This window comes from Asparagus officinalis, chromosome 4 (assembly GCF_001876935.1).
Source record: "Asparagus officinalis chromosome 4, Aspof.V1, whole genome shotgun sequence".
Lineage (NCBI taxonomy): Eukaryota > Viridiplantae > Streptophyta > Magnoliopsida > Asparagales > Asparagaceae > Asparagus > Asparagus officinalis.
Window position 1 is genome coordinate 132772323 of NC_033797.1, and position 17005 is coordinate 132789327.

Below are 17005 nucleotides of genomic sequence, written 5' to 3' on the forward strand. Positions count from 1 at the left end.
CTCTTAACAAGTTAATAACTCAGAGCGAGTTTTAGAAGGACTTGCAGAGCAAGTTTTGAAACTCTGGACAAGTTGATAACTCAGATCGAGTTCAACTCGAGTTTAACTCTGAACGAGTTTGAACTCTTGAAAAAGAGTTGATTTAACCGAAAGTCGGTTATAAGCCAAGGATGAATGCTCCAAGGACTTTGTTGCTGCAGAAAGCTCCAAGATGCCCGATCAAGGATCCCCAAAGAGCCAGCTCCAGCCAGCCGAATATCTCTTCTTTGCTGCCCAAAAAAAAAGAAGGATCCGAACTCAATTGAGTTTCGAGGTATTTATAGGGGATTAATGGGGTGTAACCGCCCCCTTAATTTGCTCCTCAATGGGCTGAGTGGGGTGTAACCCCCCCCCCTTAAACAGCTCCCCAAATCGTGGGGAAAACGGTTTTGAAACCGTTCTGTTAGTGCTTTGAACAAGTCAAAACGCCAATCTGGGCGTTCTGGGCCGAACTCTGTGTTTTAGACTAAAAAACGCAGAGTTGGGCCTATTTTGGGTGGCTGAACGCACAGGCCACGATGCGTTGTGAACTCTGAAACGCAGAGTTGGGACGTTTTAGGCTGAAAACGCACAGGTCGCGCAGCGTTGTGAACTCTGAAACGCAGAGTTGGGACGCAAAGTTGAGCTTGTTGAAGAACGCACGTTATGTGTGCGTTTGTGCTTTAACTCTGCGTCACAGAGTTAGATGTCTGCTGGAGAACGCACAGTCCGTGTGCGTTTTGTGTTTGGGAAACGCAGAGGTGGGTTCTGCATGGACTCTGCGCTTTGAGTCCACGAACTCTGCGTTTGGAATCTGGAACGCAGTCACGACCTCTGCGTTTTGAATCTGGAACGCAGTCTTTTGAGTTTGGAACGCAGCTACGACCTCTGCGTTTTGAGTTTAGAACGCAGCTACGACCTCTGCGTTTTGAGTTTAGAACGCGGGGACGACCTCTGCGTTTTGAATCTGGAACGTAGCCATGACCTCTGCGTTTCGAATATTAGATGCAGAGGTGAGTCTCAGGCGGGCTCGACGAGCTTCAGGCTAAGTCCAATGTTCAGACGAAATCCAGTCTTGCAGACGGACTTTAGAACATGACTTGCTGCGAAGAACAGGTCATAACTTTCAAACCGTAAGTCGGAATTGGACGAATTATATATGAAAATCGGCTATCTTGACGAGACAGAGCCATCCGAACCTAGCCAAAGGCTTTGGTTCGCTTCCTCCATTTTGCCAAATTCCTTACGGTTTGAGAGATATCTGCGTTTTAATATGAAGAGATCGTCAATTTGTAGTCTCTTTTGCTAGAGCGTTGCAAAGATCGTCACCTTGTAACCTTCATCTTGGCTCCTTGAAAATATGAGAGTCATCAGATTGTAACTCCCGATGTTGATTATGAAGGCTGTTGAATTGTCAGATTGTAACCTTCAGCGATCTACGTGAAAGTCTTCAAATTATGGCATTTTGGAAGTCGTCAGATTGTAACTTCCATCATCGGTATTTGATGGGGGATAAGCTATCTATTATGATTTTTAGACAGCCTACAGAACCCCCTCCAAAGTTTTCGAAAGTTCGCGGTTGAATGGGACGAATTTTCGAATTACTTTGGATCTCAACTCTGATCTTGGCGCTTTGACTTAAGACATGAAAGCGGCTACCGTGTATTTTTGACTAAGTCTTTGAGACTTGTCTTTAGCTCATCTGTTCGGTTCACATCCATTAAGCTAATAGACCTACGAACATGCATAGGATTTTTGGCAAACCCTCAGCCATCAACGGATTTGATAAGCCTTTACCGACTACCGTTTGAATCGGGCTAGCATGTGGATTGTCTAAATCCATTCCACATGTAATATTGTGCTAAAATAATAAACTCTCTTAGACTTAGCACTATGATTTTGAATACATAGACTTTGTCATTTTTACGGGAAAAGACTAACCGGCAACGCGTGTTAGGCGTAGACTTATCTCTGATTAGGGATCGAGATAAAGTCCCACATGCGTGTAAAGCATGGATTTTGGCGTTATTAATAACAACCTGCTACGATATTGAATACGTAGGCTTTGCCATTATTACGGGAATAGGCTACCCGGCAGCATGTGTTAGATGCAGACTTATCTCTAATTAGGGATCGAGATAAAGTCCCCCATACGTGAAAGGTATGGATTTTGGTGCTACGATGTTGAATACGTAGACTTGGTCATTTTCGTGGGAACGAACCACCCGGCAGCATGTGTTAGATGCAGGCTTATCTCTGTTTAGGAGTCGAGATAGATTCCCCCAGGCTTGAATCCTGGTGTCTTTTTCACGGCGAAAGATTAACCGGCAACGCGTGTTAGACGTAGACTTATCTCTAATTAGGGATCGAGATAAAGTCCCCCATGCGTGAATGCATGGATTTTTGGTGTCGTTTCTTCCTGTGTGGCTTGAAACACTGAAAGAAAGTTGGAAGTGCCAGAGGTATAGTATTAACTTGGCATGAATTTTCACCTAAAGTGAAATTCAAAAATTTTCTTTATTATCACTAGGATAATTCTAGAAAATCTTTAATCCGCTGGGGATTTTATAATGAAAACTTGCTATTCTTGTTGAAAAAAGGATTAACAAGTTCATTAGGGGGGTTGACTGTTAGAGGTGTTATGTTAACCTAACAGTATTTTATGGACCTATCGCTCTATTGAAGAGAGTCGATAAGTTGATTTGGTCGTCAGAGGTGTGGTGTTAACTTGACGGGTTTGTGGACCAACCGCTCTATTAAAGAGAATCGATAAATGGATTTTTGTCAGAGGTGTAGTGTTAACGTGACAAGAAGAATATTGCGATCGGGCAATTTTGAGGACTTATCGCTCTATTGACGAGAGTCGATAAGTTGATTTTGTCAGAGGTGTAGTGTTAACGTGATAAGATTTGTGTTGCGATCAGAGCAAATTTGTAGACTTATCATCCTATTAACGAGGATTGATAAGTGAATTTGTCAGAGGTGTATTGTTAACGTGACAAGAATTTATGTTGCGAATGGAGTAACTTTGGGGACTTATCATCCTATTGATGAGGATTGATAAGTGGGTTTTGTCAGAGGTGTATTGTTAACGTGACAAGAATTTGTGTTGCGATTGGAGCAACTTTGGGGACTTATCATCCTATTGACGAGGATTGATAAGTGGGTTTTGTCAGAGGTGTATTGTTAACGTGACAAGAATTTGTGTTGCGATTGGAGCAACTTTGGGGACTTATCATCCTATTGACGAGGATTGATAAGTGGGTTGTCAGAGGTGTATTGTTAACGTGAAAAGATTGGTGTTGCGATCAGAGCAACTTTGAGGACTTATCGCTCTATTGACGAGAGTCGATAAGTTGATTTTGTCAGAGGTGTAGTGTTAACGTGACAAGAAAGATATTGCTATGGAAGCAATTTTGAGAACTTATCGCTCAATTGGAGAGAGTCGATAAGTTGATTTGGTCGTCAGAGGTGTGGTGTTAACTTGACGAGTTTGTGCTTGCTAGGTGAGTTTATCATCAGAAGCGATAGTATTTTGAAGACTTAGTGTCTTGCTGGGGAAGATTGCGATTTGAGCAAATTTGAGGACTTATCATCCTATTGTCAAGGATTGATAAGTTGATTGTCAGAGGTGTATTGTTAACGTGACAAATTGGGAGTGATGCAAACTGAATGCATACTCTGTGGGGATTATGATCGTTAGAAGTGTAATGTTAACTCGACGATGTGAAAGATTCGTTACTCTTAATTCAGTGGATTCTAAGTAATCAACCCACAGTCTTGATTAAGACTTAGCAGGGGAATAAAAAAGAGGTAGACAAGGCACATCACCTAGTGAGGCACTATCCATAAAGTCAGAATAGAGTCACATCACCAGGTAGGCTATTATCTAATGAGTTTGGCTATCAGAGGTAACTGTTAACGTGATAGTTTTGTGGACCTGCCATCCTATTAAAGAGGATTGGCAAGTTGAGGGACTATCAGAGGTAACTATTAACGTGATAGTTTTGTGGTCCTGCCATCCTATTGAAGAGGATTGGCAAGTTAAGGGACTATCAGAGGTAACTGTTAACGTGATAGTTTTGTGGTAGATTTTGTGGTTGACAGAGGTATTTTATTGAACATGACCACTCAGAAAATTTATTATTCATAATCCAATGGACTACAAATAAACCAACCCCCAGTCTTGAATAAGTGCATGGGGAAAAAAGAGTAGACATAGCACATCGCCTAGTGAGCCATTATCTAACGAGTTTGACTATCAGAGGTAACTGTTAACGTGATAGTTGTTGGACCCGCCATCCTACTGAAGAGGATTGACTTCAGTGGCTATAGTATCTTTCCCTTCTGACTGGGAAGAGTGAGTCTGGTCCGGTTGCTCAGGAGAAGATTAGGCTTGGTCCGATTGCTCGGGCTGATCCTGCCTACTTTGTTCCTCAGCTTTGATCCTGGCAATGATTTTTTGAGCCTGCTCACCTTGAGAGATTAGTTGTCTCCAAGAACGACATTCTGCAACTCCTATTCGGGCTAGGAGGTCGGTTTGCAAGTTGTGTCGACAAGTCTCTACTAAGGTAGACTGTGTCATACCTGACGAACACCAGAGAGCCATGGTGCGGAACCTTTTGACGAAGGCTTTTACGGACTCCCTCTTCTTCTGCTTAGTAGCGAGAAGGGTATGGATGGAGACTTCTGTATCCTCTTCAAAGAATCTTAACAGGAATAGTCTCTCTAGCTCTGCCCACTTTTGGATACATCCGGCAGGCAGTTTCCTGAACCATTCAAAGGTAACTCCCTTGAGGGTGCCAATGAACAATCGAACCAGTATGGCGTCGTTTGATTTCATATTTCTAGCCTGTGACTTGAAATGATAGATATGTTGGTTCGGTGATCCCGTGCCGTCAAAAGTTTGTAACGTCAGGATTTCGAACTTCGGAGGATAAGGGGCTGCATCCCATTCGACAGGATAGGGCTTGACAACTCCCTCGTCTTGGAGCTCGCTTCTGTTGGTAATGGCGTTGAGACGGGTTTCCAATTCTTCCATTTTGGCAGATTAGAGATTTTGCTCGTTCTCCGTCTCTCTTCCTTCATCAGAGGAAGATTCCAGGTTATGAGCTTCTTTGTCAGAAGCAGCGTCATCAATCACTTTTTCCTTCCCTTTGCTTATGTGAAGTCGGGATGAAGACGCTTTTCTCCTCCGGGAAGATTCTTGCCTAAGCGACGAATCTGTCTCCTGAGATTTGGCCTTGTCTGCGACGATTTGAGTCAACATGGCCATGAGTTCGTTGATGGCCTCATGTTGAGATTTGAGCATGGCCTCCTGTTCATCAAGTCTCTTCGCGAGATCTTCATGGTTTCCCATCATATAAGCGAAGCTCTCATGTTCAACAAAAGAGCTTGATGACTGGGACTCTGCAATGGCTGAGTGTTCGTCATCGGAATTAGTTCCTCTGGCTAAACTCCGATAGTTGATAGGAGGAATGGCTCCTGTTCGAGTCCGAGTGCGTTGGTAGACTCCTTCAAACTCGTTAGCGATTTCTCTGACGCTTGGAGAATGATCTATCTCCCTCTGCCAACCATGTTAGAAGTGACTCCAAGGTATTCATCCTCTAAAGTCTTCTTCCTGTGAGAATGTCATCGATTATTGAGCAAAACAATGTTTGTCGGTCGGTTGAACATCGACAGCCATTCCCGCAAGTCAGAGACTTGGGATGAACCTCTCACAAAGCGTGAGGGTAAAGATGGAACCCCCTGTCCGTTAAAGGATGGGACTGGTTCTTGGCAAACATGAATTTTAAATCTATGTTGATCTTTTTGAACACGACGAATCACATCGCATTCTAAAGAAGGAACACGAGGGTCGTGTTTAGCTTGACTAACGCAAGACCAAAGTCTGCGTTTTGCTAGTGAAACGCAGTCCTGTGATCTGCGTTTGGATTCTGAAATGCACTCCTGACAGTTGCGTTCAGTTTGTGGAACGCACTCTTGAGAGTTGCGTTTTGGTTCAGGGATGCACTCCTGAGAGTTGCGTTCAGCCTGATCAACGCAGTTTTGAGGTCTGCGTTTTGATATTGGAACGCGCCTCTGAAGGCTGCGTTCTATCTGGGAAACACACACCTGAGGGCTGCGTTTAGCTTGGCTTATGCAGAGCTCATGTTGAGGCTCGCAAACGCGGAGTTCGCGTTGATTGGAGGGACGGCTTTTTTGGAGTTGTGCCGAAGTCGAGTCTTCTCCTTTAGAGAGGGGATTGTATGAACAGTGCAACCCCCATGGGAGATAGTCTTTAGATGAGTTGGCCACAACTGGAGCTTTAGTCTCCTCGAAAACTTTGTGGATCTTGCGCATAGCCTTGGGGCTAAGGGATCCGGAGGAGAGGGCCTTCTCAAACATGGCTTGATCAAACTCTACCATGAGAGTTTCGACCGTTGTTCCAGCGAGTTTGACGTTGGATTGCGCCACCACTTCTTCATCAGAGAAGCTAGTCCCCAGCGGAGTCGCCATCTTTTGTTTGTTGGAAAATTTGCAGTAAAAAGACAATAAAAGAAAATTTGATTTGTATTCTCTCAAAATCGATTACAATTTTGATTCCGATTACAAAAGAGAGGAGAATGAATTTGATTCTCCCCTTTGTTTAATTCTGGGTTCTTCACGGTGGCGATGGAGTGCCTCCCTCGAATGCTCGCGTCAAGTTTGTTCTCCGTTGACGATCCGCACGTCTTGATTCACTGGAACATGGTCTTCTCCTCACGATTTAACGTTGTGGAGAACTTGCGTGGCAAGTTTGAAAATAACTCTTAACGAGTTAATAACTCAGAGCGAGTTTTAGAAGGACTTGCAGAGCAAGTTTTGAAACTCTGGACAAGTTGATAACTCAGATCGAGTTTAACTCTGAACGAGTTTGAACTCTTGAAAAAGAGTTGATTTAACCGAAAGTCGGTTATAAGCCAAGGATGAATGCTCTAAGGACTTTGTTGCTGCAGAAAGCTCCAAGATGCCCGATCAAGGATCCCCAAAGAGCCAGCTCCAGCCAACCGAATATCTCTTCTTTGCTGCCCAAAAAAAAAGAAGGATCCGAACTCAATTGAGTTTTGAGGTATTTATAGGGGATTAATGGGGTGTAACCGCCCCCTTAATTTGCTCCTCAATGGGCTGAGTGGGGTGTAACCCCCCCCCTAAACAGCTCCCCAAATCATAGGGAAAACGGTTTTGAAACCGTTCTATTAGTGCTTTGAACGAGTCAAAACGCCAATCTAGGCATTCTGGGCCGAACTCTGTGTTTTAGACTAAAAAACGCAGAGTTGGGCCTATTTTGGGTGGCTGAACGCACAGGCCACGATGCGTTGTGAACTTTGAAACGCAGAGTTGGGACGTTTTAGGCTGAAAACGCACAGGTCGCGCAGCGTTGTGAACTCTGAAACGCAGAGTTGGGACGCAGAGTTGAGCTTGTTGAAGAACGCACGTTATGTGTGCGTTTGTGCTTTAACTCTGCGTCACATAGTTAGATGTCTGCTGGAGAACGCACAGTCCGTGTGCGTTTTGTGTTTGGGAAATGCAGAGGTGGGTTCTGCATGGACTCTGCGCTTTGAGTCCACGAACTCTGCGTTTGGAATCTGGAACGCAGTCACGACCTTTGCGTTTTGAATCTGGAATGCAGTCACGACCTCTGCGTTTTGAGTTTGGAACGCAGCTACGACCTCTGCGTTTTGAGTTTAGAACGCAGCTACGACCTCTGCGTTTTGAGTTTAGAACGCGGGGACGACCTCTGCGTTTTGAATCTGGAACGCAGCCATGACCTCTGCGTTTCGAATATTGGATGCAGAGGTGAGTCTCAGGCGGGCTCGGCGAGCTTCAGGCTAAGTCCAATGTTCAGACGAAATCCAGTCTTGCAGACGGACTTTAGAACATGACTTGCTGCGAAGAACAGGTCATAACTTTCAAACCGTAAGTCGGAATTGGACGAATTATATATGAAAATCAGCTATCTTGACGAGACAGAGCCATCCGAACCTAGCCAAAGGCTTTGGTTCGATTCCTCCGTTTCGCCAAATTCCTTACGGTTTGAGAGATATCTGCGTTTTAATATGAAGAGACCGTCAATTTGTAGTCTCTTTTGCTAGAGCGTTGCAAAGATCGTCACCTTGTAACCTTCGTCTTGGCTCCTTGAAAATATAAGATTCATCAGATTGTAACTCCCGATGTTGATTGTGAAGGCTGTTGAATTAGAGCTTTCATCAGTTGTCGTAAAGGTCGTCAGATTGTAACCTTCAGCGATCTACGTGAAAGTCTTCAAATTATGGCCTTCTGGAAGTCGTCAGATTGTAACTTCCATCATCGATATTTGATGGGGTATAAGCTATCTATTATGATTTTTAGACAGCCTACACATACGACCTACGATACAATGCCTTTGTGGTTAAGTCGTAGTAGAACCTTGAGGCGCGCCTGCGAACAGACTCTCGCTCCCTAACGTCTTCGGGAAGTATACCGTGTAAAACATAGTCGATAATCGGGAAATGCCAATCTCTCAGGTCAAGTTGATCTGGGGACTGGTGAGTAGTGTTTAGTTCCAGAGCGTCTTCTGACTGAAAGAGTCGCCGGCTTACGACATTAGCACGCTGAGTCGTCCCTAGCGGCTGGGCTAGGTTAGCTGCTAATGACGCTAGGGCATCTGCATGCGTATTCTTGGAATGAAGCATGCTCAATGCGAAAGCTTTCGAATGACTCAGATCGATTTGATAGATGCTTTATGACACGGAATCAAGTCATTATTCCTGACTTTGTATTCCCCCATCATCTGTTTGACGATGAGCTGAGAGTCATCGTAAGCCTCGAGATACTTTATCTCTAATTCTTTAGCTAGTTCGAGTCCAATGAGCAGTGCATTATACTCAGCCACGTTGTTGGTATGACTCTGTTAAAGAAAAATGACCGGGGTAATACGTGGTTGTGTGGGGAAATCAAAACCACCCCCACTCCTGCAATGATAGACCTGCTCATGCCAACATAAGATGCAGCGTCGAAGAACATCTACCAAACCTCTGCTGGAGAGGTTGTGTTGACTTCGAGGGTCTCATCCGGCAGGTCTTCAAATAAGTCTTCCTTCATCCCTAGTGGATGGCTGGCCATGAGATCACAGATGGTTTGTCCTTTGACTGACTTCTACGACATGAAGTGGATATCGTATTGAGACAATAGGAGTGCCCATCTGGCCAGTCGCCAATATAAGGCTCTGGGTTATGTCATGAAGACCCGGATGGGGTCCATCCGGGAAATGACATGGATGGTTTGGCCAACCAGGTAGTGTCGCATCTTTTAGATAGTGAACACCAAGGCTAGGCATTCGTTTTCGACCATAGGGTACCGTTGATCGGCTCCCTGCAAAGTCCTACTCAGGTAATAGATATCTTGCTCATGATTAGCATCATCGTTTTATGCCAGAAGAGCGCCAAGAGAATGCTCCATGGCTCGTATATAGATGAGGAATGGCTTCCTTGAGATTGGAGTTACCAAAACAGGTGGGTTAGAAAGATAAGCTTTGATTTCCTCGAACGCTCATTGGCAGGTCTCGTCCCATACGAAGGAGACACCTTTCTTCATTAGCTTAGAGAAGGGTTGGCATTTGCCCGAAAGATTTGAGATGACCTTCGGATGTAAGCCAATCGTCCCTGAAGTCCCCTTCATTCTTTGAGGTTCTGGGCGACTGAAGCTCTTGGATAGCTTGCACTTTATTAGGGTCGATACGAATTCCCTTCGTCGTGACGACGAATCCAAGGAATTTACAGCTAGGCATCCCCAAGAATGATTTCGTAGGATTCATCTTCAGCTGATGAGATCGCATGAGTTCGAATATCACTCTCAGGTCTTAGAGGTGCTCGTCATTGCTACGACTCTTTACGACCAAGTCATCTACGTGGCACTCGATTGTCTTCCATAGATGGTCTTGAAAAATCATGCTTATAGCGCATTGATAGGTTATGCCGGCGTTTTTGAGCCCGAAAGGCATAACTGTGTAGCAATACACCCCGACCGGAGTTCTGAATGATGTATGTTTCTCATCATCGGGGTGCATCTTGATCTGATTGTACCCCGAGAACCCATCCATAAAGGACATTTTTTTCAAACCCGTATGTGTTGTAGATGATGATATCCATGATGGGTAGAGGAAACTCGTCCTTTGGACAAGTAACGTTGAGCTCTCTGAAGTCGATGTAGATACGGATCTTGCCATTCTTCTTCAGAACTGGAATAATGTTGGCCACCCAATCAGGGTGTTGTTCCTCTCTGATGAAGCCGGACTCAATCAGTTTCTTTACTTCGGCTTTGATTGCCTTCATAATTTGTAGACAAAACCGTCTCTATTATTGTTTGATGGGTTTAGCGTCATAGTCGATGTTGAGGTGATGTATGATGATCTGAGGATCAAGGCCGGGCATGTCCTCATAATTTCATGCGAAGACATCAATATATTCTCATATGAAGGATATGAGGTCGTCCTTCTCCTGGGGAGATAAGCTGTCACTAATGAATATGAGCTTAGGGTTGGCCTCATCGCCCATGTTTATCTGGAGGATTTCATCTTCAGTGGGTGATTTGTGCTGTTCGAAGCGACCGTTCCATTGAGCACTGACATGGCGGTCTCATACTTCATCATAAAGCGAGACCTGCTCATCCTCCGCTATTTTAGCGGGATCAGACATAGTCATGTTGACTGTGGGTCCTTAAACAAGTCTCTCATGATGACGTCTGAGTCCCATGCCGAGGATGTTGATGATCGATCATCAGAGCGGGCGTCATCAGAGTCCTCACCGAAGTTGCAGCACAACTCTAAAGAGGAGGAAGTGTAACCCAGCCTCTTCGAGTCTTGCTGAAGTAGTTTGAGGGCCTTTATTTAGGCACGTAGGCGGGCCGGATAACCGTCTTCCGCCCTTTACTGTAGTTTAGGCCTTCTTGATGAGTGAAGTCATAGCCCATATTCTCCATCATGTGTTTTGCTATTTGATCGTATTGCAAAAATTAAGGTGCGGGCTCCTCTTCTTCTAACTCGTCCCACATCGTGCGCAAGGGGTGATCTATCCTTCCAAAGATAATATCCTTCTGATAATTATCCTGGGCGAGCACGATAAACACAGCTTGCGAGGACTCGATCGTTTGTCTTTTCGTGACTATGATGAGCATACAGGCAAGTGTAAGGAAGAGTTGTACAACCCTGAAATTGAATCACCGGGCCTGCCATCATCAGACTTCGGGCAAAATGACTAGTAAGCAAAGTTGAAATTTTCATTCATGATAATCCCGTCCGCTTGGTCAGTGTTGGTTACATCATGGCCTTCATAGCCGATTACAATTGGTTCAAAGTCATCCAAAATAAGGCCATCGTCGTACTCTGGTTCTCTATCCGCCTCATTACCACTTCTGGGTTCTTCAGTCAGTAGCTTGTTGAGGTCCTGGTAGAGTAGGGAATCTGTAAAGTAATTCTCGACTCCCTTGAAGGGTTGTTTGTCGGCAAACACTGCATTCACTTGATCATAGTCGTCCACGTACTTCAAGCACTGATGCAACATGGACGGGACTATGCAGTTGTTATGGATCCATGGTCGTCCTAACAACATGCTATAGGAAGGATCGGCGTCGATGATGTAGCAGATCACCTCCATCTTCATGTCGCCCAAATGACACTTAAGACGAATCTTGCCGAGCGGCCGAGTTCTAGTAGCGTTAAAGTCAAAGATGGTAGTAGTTGTCATGGATAGATGCTTCTGGGGCACCCCTAAGTACTTGACGAGCTTTAGGGGGACGATGCTTAGTGCAGATCCAGAGTCGACTTGGATTTTGTCAACCTTGGAAGAACCGATATACCCTGTGAAGTACAGAGGTCGGTCATGAGACGTACTCTTGATTAGCATGTCGTCAGGGGTGAAGGTGATGCAAGGGACTTGCTGTTCAGCCACCTGGCAACATCGCGGAAACCCTCTATCGGCATCTTATTCTACCTTGGGTTAGAAGTAGGTGGCGAAAGCTTCTGAGTCGGCTAGCACTTCTTGTAGAGCTTCCCGGGTAGGTTTGGATAACCGTAGGAGCTCATACAAGGTAATCTTGGCCAGAATGTTCTTCAGCTATACGACCACGTTGAACTAGAAGGGTTGACTGCTCGAACCTGGCCCATCGGGACTCAGGTGGGCTACTACCCGTAGCCCCGCAGAGGGTCCTGCCGGATCTTCTACCCTCGGAGGGTAGTTCTTGGCAAACTCCCTGCCACTCTAGTAGCCAACGTGTCTGCCTCATCATCAGAGTCAGTGAGGTGGTCATCTCTGCTTTGTCCCTATCTAGAATAGCGGAAATGACATTACAGGGTTTGCCTTTGGGTTTCCCCGAAGGCTTTGAAGTCCACTGCTCATCACTGAGGAGGTTCGGGTGGACCCACATCATTTGTCCTGATGGTAGGATCTACGATACTAGGCCTTTCTCTCACTGATTGTAGGGATCGACATTAGTGATCTTCAGTACCGCCTTGGGGATAGGAACCACTCCCGCTGGCGCATGAACTTCTGAGAGATCCGTCTCGAAACTCAGGGTGATCATGTTCGTAATCACCTTCTTTTGTACATTTTCCTTTTTTAAGACTCCCGCGTCGTAGAGGGCCTGAAGCTTATCTTTGAGGATATAGCACTTGGAGATATGATGGCCGAGGAACCTGTGATATGCACAGTAACTTGGGTCATCAGTCTTGTTCGCTTCTTCAGGCTTGGTGACTTCTGGTAGCTTGATTCTGTTGCTCTTGAGAAGAGTGTTGCAACATGGACGGGACTATGCAGTTGTTATGGATCCATGGTCGTCCTAACAACATGCTATAGGAAGGATCGGCGTCGATGATGTAGCAGATCACCTCCATCTTCATGTCGCCCAAATGACACTTAAGACGAATCTTGCCGAGCGGCCGAGTTCTAGTAGCGTTAAAGTCAAAGATGGTAGTAGTTGTCATGGATAGATGCTTCTGGGGCACCCCTAAGTACTTGACGAGCTTTAGGGGGACGATGCTTAGTGCAGATCCAGAGTCGACTTGGATTTTGTCAACCTTGGAAGAACCGATATACCCTGTGAAGTACAGAGGTCGGTCATGAGACGTACTCTTGATTAGCATGTCGTCAGGGGTGAAGGTGATGCAAGGGACTTGCTGTTCAGCCACCTGGCAACATCGCGGAAACCCTCTATCGGCATCTTATTCTACCTTGGGTTAGAAGTAGGTGGCGAAAGCTTCTGAGTCGGCTAGCACTTCTTGTAGAGCTTCCCGGGTAGGTTTGGATAACCGTAGGAGCTCATACAAGGTAATCTTGGCCAGAATGTTCTTCAGCTATACGACCACGTTGAACTAGAAGGGTTGACTGCTCGAACCTGGCCCATCGGGACTCAGGTGGGCTACTACCCGTAGCCCCGCAGAGGGTCCTGCCGGATCTTCTACCCTCGGAGGGTAGTTCTTGGCAAACTCCCTGCCACTCTAGTAGCCAACGTGTCTGCCTCATCATCAGAGTCAGTGAGGTGGTCATCTCTGCTTTGTCCCTATCTAGAATAGCGGAAATGACATTACAGGGTTTGCCTTTGGGTTTCCCCGAAGGCTTTGAAGTCCACTGCTCATCACTGAGGAGGTTCGGGTGGACCCACATCATTTGTCCTGATGGTAGGATCTACGATACTAGGCCTTTCTCTCACTGATTGTAGGGATCGACATTAGTGATCTTCAGTACCGCCTTGGGGATAGGAACCACTCCCGCTGGCGCATGAACTTCTGAGAGATCCGTCTCGAAACTCAGGGTGATCATGTTCGTAATCACCTTCTTTTGTACATTTTCCTTTTTTAAGACTCCCGCGTCGTAGAGGGCCTGAAGCTTATCTTTGAGGATATAGCACTTGGAGATATGATGGCCGAGGAACCTGTGATATGCACAGTAACTTGGGTCATCAGTCTTGTTCGCTTCTTCAGGCTTGGTGACTTCTGGTAGCTTGATTCTGTTGCTCTTGAGAAGAGTGTTGAATGTTGCTACCACCTGGTCTTCCCTGAAGTCGTATTGCCTCGGAAGGTGCTGTTCAAACGGCCTAGGTTTCGGCCTCTGGGCTAGTTTGGGAGCCGAAGTGGAATCAACAGCCATTATCTCCTTTCCTCTTGATCGAGGAGGATTTCTGGGTGTGCTTGGTTCCGAGGCTCCCTTTTTAGGGTGAGGCTCTTCGGCCTCCAGCCTCTTGATCATATTCTCTACATGCTCATCTTGGCGAACAAGTTCTTTCCAGGTTCGGATTTCCACCATGCTAACATTGGACAGAATGCTGATCGAGAGATTGTTGTGGCACATCTCAATTAGGGTAGCTTCGGAGACCTGGTCCCTGTAATGAACTGACCAGTTCCTGAATCGCTTCACGAAATCGTTGACCGACTCTGACTTTCTTTGCTTTTCAGCAAGGAGGGTGACCATCAATACTTCTGTGTCATCATCAAAGAAGCAAGCTAAGAAGATTCTTTCCACATCAGCTCATGATGTGATAGAGACTGGTTCCAACTTGTGGAACCACTCGAAGGCTACCCCCTTAAGGGTGCCGATGAACATCCGGGTGAGGATAGCGTCGTTCCCCGTGAGGAATCCGGTTTGAGACATGAAGTAGTAGATGTGCTGTGAGGGGGAGTCCTTGCCATCAAACTGTACCAAGCTCATTGGTTTAAACTTCGCTAGGTAAGAGACTGTATCCCACTCGATCGGGTATGGTCTGACCACCCCCAGCTTGTTCATATTCTGTTGAAGCTTCAAGGTGTCGAGTTGGCTTTGGAACTCATCGAGCCTCTTGTCTCGGGAAGTACCCCCAGTATGCGGTGTTCCTGCCGACGACTTAGAAGAATGATCCGAATGCGGATCGATGTTATCTTCTTGTTCAATCATATGATTAGGAGTAGACTCCCATTCTTTGTTTCATGCTAGCTTCCGTAGGGTACACAGAGTCCTTTTCTTCTTTTTCTTCTTGTTCAGAAGTTGGTCCAACATCTCTCTTATGGACTCGATGATGGCCTGATGCTCTTCAAACTTTTTAGTGATTGTTTGATTGTCCGTGGTTTCTACCATGTGAACCCTCACTCGTTCGCCCCAAATCGAGTTTGAGGTTTGGGATGTAGCTATTACTGAGCAAATCTCACCTCACCGCTAGAAGGAGACGCTAAGACCGCATAATTGAGTAGGAAGGTAGCCCCCGTTAAGTACGCATGTGCAAGAATATACCCTCGCGTTCGCTTTGGACGAGCGGGTGGTTAGGCTGCAGGAAAGAGTCTGAGTCTGAGGAACTCGAACGCATGGCATTACCCTTCCCCATCATGTTGATTGTAGCAGACGGGAGCTCTAAGTCCTCCTTTGACGGCTACGTCTTCGACGAGAAGATCCCGATTTGGGAGGTTGTTGAGCAAGCCTCTCGAACACTAAGGGTCTTGATGCTCCTACACACCAGCATTCGGTAAGTACTGCTTGGATGAGCCTCTCATAGTGGCACTGAGGATTCGCCTCATGAATAGTGCACTTGCGGGTTAGATGATCTAGGAGATCTCCCGCGGGTTGCTGGTGACGACCCTCGGAGTCAGAGGGGCTAGACATGTGATTATGTGAGAGAGGTTCGAATGAACTCTCCTGAGTATACTGGGCGAAATCGCTAAGTGTCGAATTCAGGCGAGCTTTAGCCATTTGTATATTCAGGCAGGCCTGATGGGGCTTGCCTGTCATCTCGCCTTTGTCAAGACTTGCTCGCATGTGAGGTTTGTCTGCTAGGCGAACCTGGTGGGACTCGCCTGTTTTCACTGGCTTGCCTACTCGGACAGACTCGCCTAGCTTAGGCAGACTTATTGAATCAGGGATATGGCCTAAGAAGCGAAGCCCATCTGAATTGGTGGGCTCACCTAATTAGGTTGGTTCGCTTGGATTGACAAGTTCGCCTGAAGTACTGAGTTCGCCGAAACGGGGAACTCTGCAATCAGAGGGAAGTCCGTCTGAATGCATGGGCTCGCTTGTTTCGTTCAGCTTGCCGGTATTGAGAAGATTGTGTCTTTGTTTGGCATTCTTCAGGCCTGAGTAATAATCCAGGCCGTCATAAGAGGTGAAGACTTGGGCTTCTTGTCGGGTGAGAGCCTATCGTCGTCGCTGGTGGGTTCTCTTAGAGAGAGGAGCGTCTATACAGACTGTGATGGTGTGGTCTATGCTAAGGCGAACAATTGTATCTTTTCGAGCGGGGGTCAGTGAGGATCATTTAACAACCCATCTAGCAGTCCTTCGCTCTGTGCTCTTGGTATTCTGCTCGGCTTTGACTGACTTGGGGGGAGATAGAACCCTCTGCCATGGCTCGGGTAGAGTCCTCAGGCATGGATGCCTCGACCACTTGAGGTCGGGACACACGCACTACTCTATGGCATTTGTGGGACGCATTGCCATTAGAGGAGGAGGAAGATAAGTATTCTTCATACTTAGTTTGGTCGAACTTGATCACGAGGGACTCCACGGTTGTCCCAACCACGACTTCATCGAATTGCGCTACCACCATTTCATTTGAAGAAATAATATATCTCACTATGGTTGCCATCTTCTGTAGGAGTTGAATTTGATTTCTTGAAATAGGGATTTGGTTTGTATTGATAAGAATATCTTATTACAAACTAATGAATCAAAATTATAAAAGAAACTAAGGGAATGCCCTCCTTGTTTAACGTGGGGTCTTTGGTAGCGATAGGACGCTTCCCTCAGTGTCAGAACCGAGTTTGCTTCTCTTGGACGATCCGAGCGAAGTCACAGGTGAGCTTCAGTACACAGTAGAAGCTCGTGTTGATTGAGTTTGAGTTCCCGAGCTTAATGGTTGTCAAGACCGAGAGCTGGAAGAAGATGCTACAGTGCAAGAACAATGCAAAGAGCGGGTCGCCAGCCAACTGAGAAGTGAGCTAATCAACCGAAAGTGAACCTACTGAAAAAGCCCCCTTTTT